The following is a 14260-nucleotide window of genomic DNA, read 5'->3' as shown; positions in this document are numbered from 1 at the left end:
AACGAAAAGTTATAATGGCCATACACCATCGTGTAACTACTTTATCCTTATAGGAAACCTGCTTAAACCCTGGTCAAATTGATAAATCTCTTATTAAATTTCTGAATATTTATGAAGGTTAATATAACAATTAGTTGCCCTTACAAATGAATATGACTAATTTGGCTGTAAGTTCCATTATCTTTTCTTACTAATATTATAAATGTGAAAGTTTGTGTGTTTGTTTGTTTGTTTGAAGTTCAATCACGTATTAACTACTGGACGGATTGGGCTGAAATTTGGCATGATGATAGCTCACATTCCCGATTAACATATAGGCATATTCTTATCTCAAAAATCCTTTCGGGCTCCGCTCCAGTGGCTCTGTAGTTCCACATGTTAACCTTATTAGTATTCATATTTAAAGGGAATTAAAGAATTTAGTGAGCTGTTTCAACTTAAAAAGTTGGATATATAACATGCAAAAGCATTAAAAAGTTATAAGTTCACCAACAGGGTGTAGCACTATATTTTTTGCATTTATGAAAACAGCTAATTTGAACTAAGCAGCAACAAAAACTGTGATACGCAATGAGAACTATCTGTCAAAGTAGGATTGTTTACAGTTATGTTTATGTTTTTAATTTTATGAATAATCTGTGATATTTTGGGAATTTTTGATAATTTATTTTTCTCTATTGTTTAGGTGACGTGGTAGAACATTATGGCTATGGTAGATGTGTAATACTATAGAATACTGTAAATTTAAAGAAGCAAATTATATTAAGCTGTGTCCTCCCCCATTTCAAACGCAAAGCTTGAGTATAACTGTACATATTATTATACATTATTATAGCGATAGTCAAAACTATGAATTTCGAATCTCAAAACTAAACACGAAACCTTTTAGTTGCCTAGGTTGCAAAAAAAAGCCGGTACCTTTAATTAAAATATTTACTATGTAATCGAACTGAAAGAAATTGACTCCTGACTATATCAACGTGAACTAGAAAGTCATGAAAGGTTTCTGAGAAATATATTAGAAAGGTCATTCGCTTGTACGAAGAACATGTGTCATTCGTGTAGACATACAAACTCTTTAGAAAATTAGAATACTTTCATAAACCCATCAACAACAATCCTAGGAAGAATGGAAATGCCATCAGGTCCGTTTCGGAATACCTAGGGTTGAAACTATTTGAACACCTGCTGCCTCCCGGGAAAGGTTACAGAGTACTTCGCGGTAAAAAATTTTAATTTGGTCTTCCAGCATTTCGCGTTGAACTTTTAATTATCTTCCATACTGATCATTGAACTGATCATTCGGCTTTATAAAAAAGTGCACATATTACAGTACATATTACATATTACAATATGCATAAACTTAAACCACATGCATAAGTCCCTAAAGCGCTCAAATGTAAAACAAATTTTTGTAAGAATTATATTTATGTGTCAGAATAAATATCCCTGTACACGATATCTTTAGTGTAAACAAGTGTTTTGTTTATCTTCTTTTGCTTTTGTTGACGTTATTTTCAATAGATAATTTATTCACTCCAGAGGTTTAACTCTGTAATGCAGCAAACATATAATTGTTTGTGAACAAATACTGGTTTACTAAGGTAGCTTTGGTGTTTGGTCTTGTGGATAATGGTCATAAATAGGCTTCCCTGATTAAAATTTTGAAATTGTCTTCGTCAAATATGAAAAGGCAAATAAAGGTGTGTTGAGGTAAGCTTAGTTCTTGGTAAAAACCACTAAAGCATCCCGACCCGGTTATTATTTCTAAGTGTATACACCTTTTGTAAAGGTTTAACAAAATTAGTGTAAACTAAAGGCATCCAATTGACCAAACTTAACCCTAGATTTGTTTCTGATCAACATAAAAAAATACAATTAATGTAAGTTTATGTGTTAGTATTCCACCTAAAGGTGGGATTGACCCTATTGACACATATTCTATCAATAATAGGTTGATTCCTAAATATTTTGCGACTGGTTAGGGTTCCATTAAACAGTTATCGAAACTATTTATTATTAGTTATTTATTCAACTATGCATTTATTTATCGTTACTCTTAGTTTGTTCTTTGTCCATGTTTTTCACATGTATACTTTATTCTTATTATTGTTACAATTGACATTCCTTTCAGTGTCATTATATATAGATAGGCTATCTAGCCATAATGAGCAATTTACAACTCAATCAAACTATAAAATTGGTGTAAGTCCGTTGGCAAGTAGATAAAATAAAAATAAAATTCAACTACTTATCATACGCTTAAAAATTCACAAATTTGAAAGGTTTCACAGTAAAATAATTAATTTCAACTTTCTAATATATAACTGAAAAGTCTTAATTATTATACCTGGTTTTAAATAGTACTAGCAGAGTACCCGTCCTTCGTACGGGGTTGGCAAATAAGCATAAGCATATCATAGAAATTTTTTTTAGTTGAAACAGCTGACTAAAATCTTTTAATTCCTTTTAAATATGAATACTCATAAGGTTAACATGGGGAACAACAGAGCTACTGGGGCGGAGCTCGAAAGGATTTTTGAGATAAGAATAGGCCTATATGTTTATCGGGAATGTAAGCTATCGTCATGCCAAATTTCAGCCCAATCCGTCCAGTGGTTATTGCGTGATTGAACTTCAAACAAACAAACACACAAACTTTCACATTTATAATATTAAAGTATGATCATTCACTATTAAGTATACAGTACATTGCTTGACCGTTGATATGAATAAAATGCAGAATGGACTGGCAAATGAGTAATGCAAATGTAATATTGCTTACTGGCTTAATGATAAATCACAATCAGCTGTATTAAAGTAAACAAAAATCAGCATTAAATGGCTTATAATGCTATTCTCATGGAGAACATTTTACGTTATATCTAATTTTGTGTTAAAGTTGAGGGAATTTCACTATTTTTCCCGCCGTCACGAGAACGAGACCTTTAATTTGAGCCCTCAAGGGTGTTTGGTCGCAAATTTTCATGTCTGATTTTTTGTTATTGTTTAATTGTACTAAAAATTAGAGATACAAATATATAAGAAAACATGTTTTATTTTGAATATTAAGCGAGATATGGAGCTTGAAAGTAGTAAATTTTTAATCTTTGGTACCAGTTCACAGGGAGAATGGGTAATGCGATTCTCACCAAAATTTGCATTCAGGTGTGGAAAAATAAGATAATAATCACTAGCTATTTAAAATTAAAAAATTAAAAAAAAATTTATTTTTTATTTTTTATAAATTTTTAAAAAAATTAAAAAAAAATTTTAAAAAAATTTAAAAATAGCTCTTTGTTTTTGGGAAAAATGTATCTGTATGTTGAAATAAAAAAAATGTGATATGTTAACTCGTTTGGGCTGTGAATTCGTACCTTTGATGCCTTGCGCTGTCGGAGCACTACTCGTTGAGAGTTTGTACACTAACACCGGGGCTTTAGAATACTTTAACATCACGTAATTATTAACATCCTTTAACATTGAAAGAATACGTTTATCGTTGAATTCTAAAGCCCCGGTGTTAGTGTACACACTCTCAACGAGTAGTGCTCCGACAGCGCAAGGCATCAAAGGTACGAATTCACAGCCCAAACGAGTTAACATATCACATTTTTTTTTATTTCAACATACAGATACATTTTTCCCAAAAACAAAGAGCTATTTTTAAATTTTTTTAAATTTTTTTTTAAATTTTTTTAAAAATTTATAAAAAATAAAAAATAAATTTTTTTTTTAATTTTTTAATTTTAAATAGCTAGTGATTATTATCTTATTTTTCCACACCTGAATGCAAATTTTGGTGAGAATCGCATTACCCATTCTCCCTGTGAACTGGTACCAAAGATTAAAGATTTACTACTTTCAAGCTCCATATCTCGCTTAATATTCAAAATAAATAATTTTTTCTTATATATTTGTATCCCTAATTTTTAGTACAATTGAACAATAACAAAAAATAAGACATCAAATTTTTGACCAAACACCCTTATGTATACTAGTGGCTTGTAGGCTTGTAGGGACTTAAGTCCCTAAAGCGCTCAAATGTAAAACAAATTATTTCAAGTATTTTATTATCTATTTGTCAGAATAGATATCCCTGTACGCCATATCTTTTGTGTAAAAAAGCTTTTTGTTTGCTTCTGTTGACGTTATTTTCAATAAATAATTTGTATCACCCTGAAGTTTAACTCTGCTAAAAGCAGCAAACATATAACTATTGGTGAATAAATGGTTTACTAAGGTAGCTTTGGCGTTTGGTCTTGTGGTTAAATAAATACTAGTAGTACGCTTAAGCCGGGTTTACACGCTCCAATAAAACATAACAACTTGTCTGCAACGACTAATCGTTACGTTTTGTCGTAGGTTGGGCGGACCATTTACACGTTCCGTCTTTTTCTCTAACTTTGGCTCTCAAACCACACCCAGATGTATCTTGTTGTGAAGTAGTTAATAGGCTCCCTGTATATTTGACGACGGATGAGTTATTGTTATGGTCTGTTTACATTATTTCTGTTGCAACAAGTTTTAAGAGGAAAAGAAAACCTAGAAGTAAGTGGTGTCGGCATTGGCTACTGAAAAAACAGTTATCTCATGTGGAGTTGCTAAAGGAGTTGAGGAACGACCCCTCTGACTGGAGGATTTACTTAAGAATGACTCTCCACATATACAAAAAAAACACCATAATCAGAAAGGCAGTATCTCCCCATGAAAGACTCAGTGCAACTTTACGATTCCTTGCAACTGGTAGAAGTTTCAAAGTCTTGGAATTCACAACACTCATTTCTAAAACATCCCTCTGCAAAATACCTGAAACATGCAAGTTGATGACAATTGCCCTGTCTGCAGACGGGTTAATTTCTTTATATTTGTTGATTAATTCTACATTGGCCTCAACTCTATTAAAAAGTCACGAGAGGCTTGACTTATGTCTGACATAGTGTCAAATGTGACACAAAACAGTAAAAATAAACTACACACTACACAACATAGTCCAAATATACCACAGCGGTTAAAACAACAGTACTAATTACACAACAGTTAACTGGTCCAACGCGACATCGGAGGGTCTACAGGTTGCAACGATGACCGAGTCACCGTTTACACGCAACGACTTGTCGCTACGATCTACAGAAAATCGCTACGATCTAAAGAAATTGGTGGAAATTTCCACCAACCTTCCAACCTCACTCCAACTCAGACAAAACGTAACGACTACCAGTTTACACGTTCCGTCTTGCATGAACGTTTTGTCGTTGCAGACAAATCGTTACGTTTTATCGTAGCGTGTAAACCCGGCTTTATTCTGCGCGTAACGGGATGAGTGAACATGAGCGCAATAATGAAAGAGTCCACCCACACCTAGCATACTTACCGGTGTCACTGGTGAACACAATAATGTTATTTGTATGGGCAAATTAACCCATGAGTCGGGGCAAATAATGGTGAGTCGGTGGCTCAGTCGGTAGCGTCACGCGGACTTCGGGCCCAAGGCAGCAATGTCGTGGGTTCGGATCCTGGTCACTGCCACTAAATTTTATCAGTACAGTTCACCTTTGTACCGTACCGGCTCACCCCTTGCTTTGCTGTAAACGATCCACGCACGGGCGCTTAGTCTATGTGGACGGGCTAATGCAAGGTTAAAAGAGGCTGTCAACCTCTTAGAAAAACCAAAACTCAGTCAACAACAATCCTAACTTCTCGTCCATTAATTAACCAAAGTCATTGGTAATATACGTAATGTATTTCCTGTTTCCCTCTCTTCTCATATCATTTTATTATTGCAGATACATTAATCTAACTGTCACAAAGAGTTCCCACACTCTGGACTGTTCACCTTGACTACTTCCTTCACCACTGCCTACGTCGTGGACCTGTTTCCCTCTCTTCTCATAGCATTTTATTATTGCAGATACATTAATCCAACTGTCACAAAGGGTTCCCACACTCCAGACTCCTCGCCTCGACTACTCCCTTCACCACTTCCTACGTCGTGGACCTGTTACACTCCCTTCCCATAGCATTTTTAGAATTGCAGATGCATTTATCTAACTGCCACCAACGGTTCCCACACTACGCACTGCTCGCCTCATGCTCATACTGTACATTATTCTAATTATCACAAAGGGTTTCTACACTCCGGAATGCTCGCCTCGACTACTTCCTTCACCACTTCCTACGTCGTAGACCTGTTTCCCTCCCTTCCTATAGCATTTTAGAATTTCAAATAGATTAATTTAACTTTCACAAAGGGTTCCCACACTCCGGACTGTTCACCTTGACTACATCCTTCACCGCTTCCTACGTCGTGGACCTGTTTCCCTCCCTTCCTATAGCATTTTAGAATTTCAAATAGATTAATTTAACTTTCACAAAGGGTTTCCACACTCCAGACTGCTCACCTTGACTACATCCTTCACCGCTTCCTACGTCGTGGACCTGTTTCCCTCCCTTCCTATAGCATTTTAGTATTAAAGGTATATTAATCTAACTGTCACAAAGGGTTTCTACACTCCGAACTGCTCGCCTAGACTACTTCCATCACCACTTCCTACGTCGTGGGCCTGTTTCCCTCACTTCCCATAGCATTTTAGAATTGCAGTTACACTAATCTAACTGGCACAAAGGGTTTCTACACTCCGGACTGCTCGCCTCGACTACTTCCATCACCGCTTCCTGCGTCGTAGACCTGTTTCCCTCCCTTCCCATATCATTTTAGAATTGCAGTTACACTAATCTAACTGTCACAAAGGGTTTCTACACTCCAGAATGCTCGCCTCGACTACTTCCATTACCACTTCCTACGTCGTGGACCTGTTTCCCTCCCTTCCTATAGCATTTTAGTATTGCAGGTATATTAATCTAACTGTCACAAAGGGTTTCTACACCCCGGACTGCTCGCCTTGACTACTTCCATTACCACTTCCTACGTCGTGGACTTGTTTCCCTCACTTCCCATAGCATTTTAGAATTGTAGTTACATTAATCTAACTGTCACAAAGGGTTTCTACACTCCAGAATGCTCGCCTCGACTACTTCCATTACCACTTCCTACGTCGTAGACCTGTTTCCCTCCCTTCATACAGCATTTTAATATTGCAGTTACATTAAGCTAACTGTCACAAAGGGTTTCTACACTCCAGAATGCTCGCCTCGACTACTTCCATTGCCACTTCCTACGTCGTGGACCTGTTTCCCTCCCTTCCCATAGCATTTTAGAATTGCAGTTACACTAATCTAACTGTCACAAAGGGTTTCTACACTCCAGAATGCTCGCCTCGACTACTTCCATTACCACTTCCTACGTCGTGGACCTGTTTCCTTCCCTTCCTATAGCATTTTAGTATTGCAGGTATATAATTCTAACTGTCATAAAGGGTTTCTACACTCCGGACTGGTCGCCTTGACTACTTCCATTACCGCTTACTACGCCGTGGACTTGTTTTCTTCCCTTGCTATAGCATTTTAGTATTGCAGGTATAATTATCTAGCTGCCACAAAGGGTTTCTACACTCCGTACTGCTCGCCTTGACTACTTTCTTTACCGCTTCCTACGTCGTGGACCTGTTTCCCTCCCTTCCTATAGCATTTTATTATGACAGATACATTAATCTAACTGCCACAAAGGGTTCCCACACTCCGGACTGCTCGCCTCGACTACTTCCTTCACCACTTCCTAAGTGTCGTGGACCTGTTTCCCTCCCTTCCCATAGCATTTTTAGAATTGCAGATACATTATTCTAATTGTCACAAAGGCTTCCCACACTCCGGACTGCTCACATTGACTACTTCCTTCACCACTTCCTACATCGTGGACCTATTTCTCTCCCTTTCCATAGCATTTTTAGAATTGCAGATACATTATTCCAACTGTCATAAAGGCCCCCCACACTCCGCAGCGCTCGCATTGACTACTTCCTTCACTATTACCTTCACTACTTCATACATCGTAGACCTGTTTCTCTATTTTTCCATAGCATTTAAGTATTACAGATACGTTAATTTAACAGTCATAAAGGGTTTCCGTACTCCTTTCTTTTCACTGCTCACCTTTCCGCTTCCTTTACCACTCTCTACGTCGGGGACCTTTCCCCCCCCCCTTCGCATAGCATTTTAGTATAAAAATATACCAACATCTTTGAATATTTAATATTCAATGCCAACATTAAATTGAATAATGTAAAAAGCTGCTTTGTTCTAAATACATACATACCTATATACTTTTAATTTAAAGGTGAATTTTAATACTGAAAATAAACGGTATATAACTGCCGACTAATATTGTTAAGTTCAATTTATTATTCTGAAAGTTGTGAAATTTAATTAGCTTAAATAACATTATTCTGAAAGCTGTGAAATTATAATGATATATATTCATAGACGCCAAACTGTTTACTCCATGAATGAAAGAGCTTAGAGTAAAAGTCGTTCTCTCTGTCTTAAGTAGACAACAAAATTGTTGGTCGCAAAACGTAAACAAATAAAAAGAAGAAGAAGGTAGCTCCTAATGTTATTCTTATGGGACAAATTTAAAAATGTTTTTTAAGTATTTTATTATTACTACTGAGTGGAATCGTCTAGAATTTTAATGGTGTCTTTACACTGGTGTCATAACTATTTGTGCAAAATTTGAACGCTATAAGTGCAACGGTTCTTGAGTTTTAGGTGCGAACACACACACACACACACACATACTCCAGCGGACAACTTTTCTCCTACTCCGCTATACACGATACATAGATTCGTTCACTTCGTTCACTCATCTAAAATGGGTGGTACCAAACTGTCGTGGTGACTAGCTGACGGCGGCTGCAGAGGTGCCAATCAGTCGTAACAGTACACGACAGATTGGAACCTCGAGAAAGGGGCGGTGCCAATCTGTCGCGGTGCCAAGCTGACGGCGGCCGCAGAGGTGCCAATCAGTCGTAACAGTACATGACAGATTGGAACCTCTAGAAAGGGGTGGTGCCAATCTGTCATGGTGCCAAGCTGACGTGGGGTGATATTTCATGGCCTCATGTCAACGAGGTTCCAATGTGACGCCGGGTGCTAAAACACCATGGTGCCAATCTGTCGTGGTGCCAATCTGACTGCGACTCGTTCTAGTCTACGCTCAGCACTTCGCTCATACCATACTGACTTTTCATCTCTTGTTAATAATAGTTGTAACATCCATTTGTTACGTGTAATAGTCACAAAAATGTTATATATAATGTTATATAAAATGTTATATAATGTTATATATATATAAAATGTTATATAAATCTTTATATTATTATATAAATAAATATACCTAATGTATTTTAACACAGAAATTATTAAGCCCTGTCATTTTAAAATCTCTACCACAAACTAGAAAAAACACAAGATATTTTAAAGATGCCATCGTTGTTTCTCTTTCATTTAGTTTAAAACGTCCATGGATTTTAATATACTTAGATATTGATTTATCACCTACTTGATGTTCAAACCTACATCTCAGTGACGTCATAGTAAACCAGTGTTGTTTTATCTGAAAGTGTATATGTCAAGACAGGCTGTAGCAATCTCTCCCTTAAGCCTTTCCACCTCCCCCTAGGGAAAACAAGATACAAATGTCGGACCTAGGGACATCACTGTAGCGACGTGAGATAGACGTTCAATTCAGACAGTTTATTTTTTGTAAAATAATCGTAGCATTGTCGTGTTACTAAAGTACGAAAATCGATTGCAAACTCTCTTTCTGTAGAATGTTATGGTTGGTAAGTCGCATTTGTATGTTAAGTGTTTCCAATTTGTTATATTGATTTAGGATACCGCAAGTAGATTTATCACGCTGATTTGTTTCGTATGTTTTTGTATTTTCTACGCCGATGGCAAGTTTTAACGTTTTGAAATTGCACGGTCCAAATCCTGGTCTTTTTATTATCTAACGTAGATTTTTTTGTTAAATTGCATCATTAATTCAGCCGTCGTAAAATATGAAGCATGTTTGTGTCCGTTTATGTTTTATGCTTCAAAGGCTAATTGAGTTTTTGTCAACATCGTTTGATAAAGACGGAACACTCAACTGAGTAATGCGTCCATTGAAGATATGGTTCATTTACTTCATTGTTGAAGAAAGTGGATAAATTCTCCCGGGAATTAAATTTACTCGCAACAGCAGGCAGAATCGTCGTTGTGCATTCATGCGCTGATTCTTTCAGCCAAAGCCAAAAGCCATTAGATTACAAAATTATAAAAAATGTTTTTGATTGATTACTATCGTAATACGAGATAGTTCTCTTTGTTAGTCAATTTATTCTTTGTTTAAGAAACATGTTGGTAAGAAACGTTATAGAAGTAGCAAGGTAGGTAAATGTTTGGTTTCAGTTGTATTTACTCAATGTATACCAGATTATCAATATCCTGAGACTAGTTTCTACATCAATTATATCTACTTTCTAATACTGTAGGACTAAGTTCTAAGTTTTTAACTTTACAGTAATGAGAGTGTAGCGGTGGAGTTATGATTCCTTTGTCAAATAATTAGTTAAAGGAAAAATATTTAGATTGGAACAAAGTTGATGAGGGAATCATTTTAAACGTAGCACCTGTTGAAAGCTGCTCTAATAGATGGATCGCTTAAGTGAAATAGCAACCAGATGGGCGAGCTTGAGATTAAAGTTAAATGGAAATCCCCTTTAGCAGGCAAACTCTGGAAAAATGGTCGTATCACATAGTATACATCTTCACGAAAAGTTGTTATCACCCTTATGAATCGGCTGTAGATTATACAATTAGATTATAAGTATTGTTGTATCATCCATAGTCCAATTTAAGTAATGAAGTATCATAAAAGCAAAAAGATGTGCAGGCGTTAAGTCAAAATACCCTCTCCACAGCAAATACTAAGTGAATTTCCATTGGCCTAGTTGGATTTTTACATAAATATGTTTTTTAACATGGAATGCCAGATTCATTCCCTATTTAAATAACACGAGGGGACTCATGTGCAAAATATGCATTTTCATAGGGTTCAAAACTTAAATGCACAAGCCTTTTACTTTTCAAATATCTGGATACACCATAAAGGCTGGAGAGTTATTACCTACCTCATTTAGATTGGAATTAATTATAAAAAGTATTATATTTAAAATCAATTTGTATGAACTTTACTAGCTGTTGTACCCGTGCTTTGCAACGGGAAGAGGACACAAAATAGAAACATTTTAATCTTTACATCTGTTGCATATAATAGTTACACATCCACCAACACTTTTAGAAACAAAATTCAACTGTTATGGCCTTAATAGAAACGTTTAAGTTATGACTTTTAAATCTGGTAAGTAGTGGATACCACCATTTTGGATTTTGATTAATTTTAAATCTTGTGTAGGCTGATATGATATGTAGGCGTGAGAAAAAAGTCAGCTGCTATAAACTTTAGAAATATATTGCTTTGCCTTACCAATAGTCTTTTGATATATTAAAGAAACTATATCTATATTATAAAAATTTTAAACAAATAATTTAGCATGAAAGACAGCAGACAAAACTAATATGATTATCAAAGCATCAAGGACTAAAAAATGTAATAGCAAAATATGTAAACAAAACACGACCTCTTTAGGGCACCGGACAGAACTAACGATAAAATTGGCTTCAGCTGTTCCATTAGGATTGGAAATCTGATGCTGGAAGGGGTAGCAGATTTTCACCCCCCTGGAATTTTGCCCCCTGGGCGAACGTGACGTCACAAACCAGGGGGTAAAATTCTGACCACGAACTTGAGTTTCGCGACATCAGTTTGATGGATTAAACGTGGAATTAAACGTATATTTTCACGGTTATGAATTTAATCAGAACACAACACATTATAAAAACCTAGAGTGTGTGGGCCAGAATTTTAACCCCGGACTTTTACCCCCTTCATGAGGTCAGCTCAAAATGTACGGCCCGGATTTTTACCTCTGGAATTTTACCTCCCGGTTTTTTACCCACCGGAATTTTACCCCCTGGCCAAATATATAAATAAGTGGGAATGGCTAATTATCTTCTTTCAGTTTTAATCAAATAGTAAACTTATCCTATACTCTAATACGAGCAATGTTTGCTTGTATGTATGCTTGCTTGCTTGCTTGCAGACAAATCTCGAAAACGGCTCCGACGATTTTCTTCAAATCTTGTAAATAGTTTATTTTTTGCCTAAAAACGAGTTTCATGCAGTTAGAACTGCCAACAAAAATCTAATTAAGTAGAAAAACGAAACTGAAAGTCACTTTTTTTAACATTAGTCTTATGGATTGCTAAGTAACCATGTTGGTTGTATTAAATAACAAGGAAAAAGTAAACAAAAGACTTGAAGTTGTAGCATGTGTTCATAATAAGCCAACTACCCACAGTATACTAGCAAATCACAAATACAGTACAAAAGGGAAAGCATATCACTTGTTACTATTGAGCAAAGATTATACTGAAGATTGCTCAATACATTGTAGGCCTAGTAAAGGCAAGCAGTACGAAGTGTGGGATCTGTTTATGACTATTAGATTAAGGTTATATGCAATCCTAAAATGCTATAGGAAGAGAAGAAAACAGGTCTGTGACGTAGGAAGTGATGAAGAAAGTAGTAAAGGCGATTAGTCCGGAGTGTGGAAACTGAAATCCTAAAATGCTATGGGAAGGGAGGGAAACAGGTCTGCGACGTAGTATGTGGTGAAGGAAGTAGCAAAGGCGAGTAGTCCGGAGTGTGGGAACTGTTTATGACGATTAGATAAGGGTATTGGCAATACTAAAATGCTATGGGAAGGGAGGGAAACAGGTCCGCGACGTAGGAAGTGGTGAAGGAAGTAGTCAAGGCGAGCTGTCTGGAGTGTGGAAACTGTTTATGACGAGTAGATTATGGTATTTGCAATCCTAAAATGCTATGGGAAGGGAGGAAAACAGGTCCGCGACGTAGGAAGCGGTGAAGGAAGTAGTCGAGGTGAGTAGTCCGGAGTGTGGGAACTGTTTATGACGATTAGATTAAGGTATCTGCAATCCTAAAATGGTATGGGAAGGGAGGAAAACAGGTCCGCGACGTAGGAAGTGGTGAAGAAAATACTAAAGGCGAGCTGTCCGGAGTGTGGGAACTGTTTATGACGATTAGATTAAGGTATCTGCAATCCTAAAATGGTATGGGAAGGGAGGAAAACAGGTCCGTGACTTAGGAAGTGGTGAAGGAAGTAGTCAAGGCGAGCTGTCCGGAGTGTGGGAACTGTTTATGACGATTAGATTAAGGTATCTGGAATCCTAAAATGCTATGGGAAGGGAAGAAAACAGGTCCGCTGAGTAGGAAGTGGCGAAGGAAGTAGTAAGCCTAGCAGTGCAGAGTGTGGGAACTGTCTTTGGCAACTACATTTATGTATCTGCAATCCTAACATGCAATGGGAAGGGAGAGAAACATTTCCACGACGTAGGGAGTGCTGAAGGAAGTAGTAAAGGCGAGCAGTGTGGATTTTGGGAATGGATTTATGTATCTGCAATACTAAGACTACTTTCATAATAAACTAATAAATTTCCCCGAGCAAAGCTCGGTCCCCAGGTACTTATTATTATGTAGCCTATCTTAATTTATTTGTAACATAAACTAATCGAACAGGTTTTGTTTTTAATTTTAATTTTGAGATTCGAGTATCAGGATTTGATCTTTGAACCAACCGTTGGTTTATATGACGTTTAAAAACACACATCTGAATGGTAATTGTTTCGAAGATTTCTTTAACGATTTATTATACAACCATGGTAAAATAATGTTTTTGTTTTGTGTTATTGTACACAGGAACGATATACATTGTGTTTCACGGTGGTACAATGAAATCGTTTAATTGCTTAAGAAATGTTCACTCAATTATCATTTAAATGAGCTACTCAGTTTATTTTATTTTATTATTTTATTAACCAACAGTTGGCTCCAAACGCAAATCCCGAACATAAAAATTAAACAGCGAATTATGTTTATTTAGTTGAGATTACAAAATAAAATTGATAAAGATAGGCTACTTAATATTTGAATGTTTACAATTAAATAACAACAGAAATAGGTAAATCAATCATTCTTAACAATTTCTATAACCGGCCAGGGGGTAAAATTCGGGGGGTAAAAATCCGGGGGTAAAATTCCGGGGGTAAAAATCCGGCCCGTACATCTTCAGTTGTCTAAACGCTAGTTATATGGACAGGGGGTAAAATTCCGGGTTTTATTGCTAATCTAATTAATCACGCTCTGTCAATTTTCATCAGACTTCCAAATCCGCGGGGC

Source organism: Macrosteles quadrilineatus, unplaced genomic scaffold, assembly GCF_028750875.1.
Source record: "Macrosteles quadrilineatus isolate MER2022 unplaced genomic scaffold, UCM_ALF_1.0 Scaffold_6__1_contigs__length_79288215, whole genome shotgun sequence".
NCBI lineage: Eukaryota > Metazoa > Arthropoda > Insecta > Hemiptera > Cicadellidae > Macrosteles > Macrosteles quadrilineatus.
Note: the sequence above shows the minus strand (reverse complement) of the source record.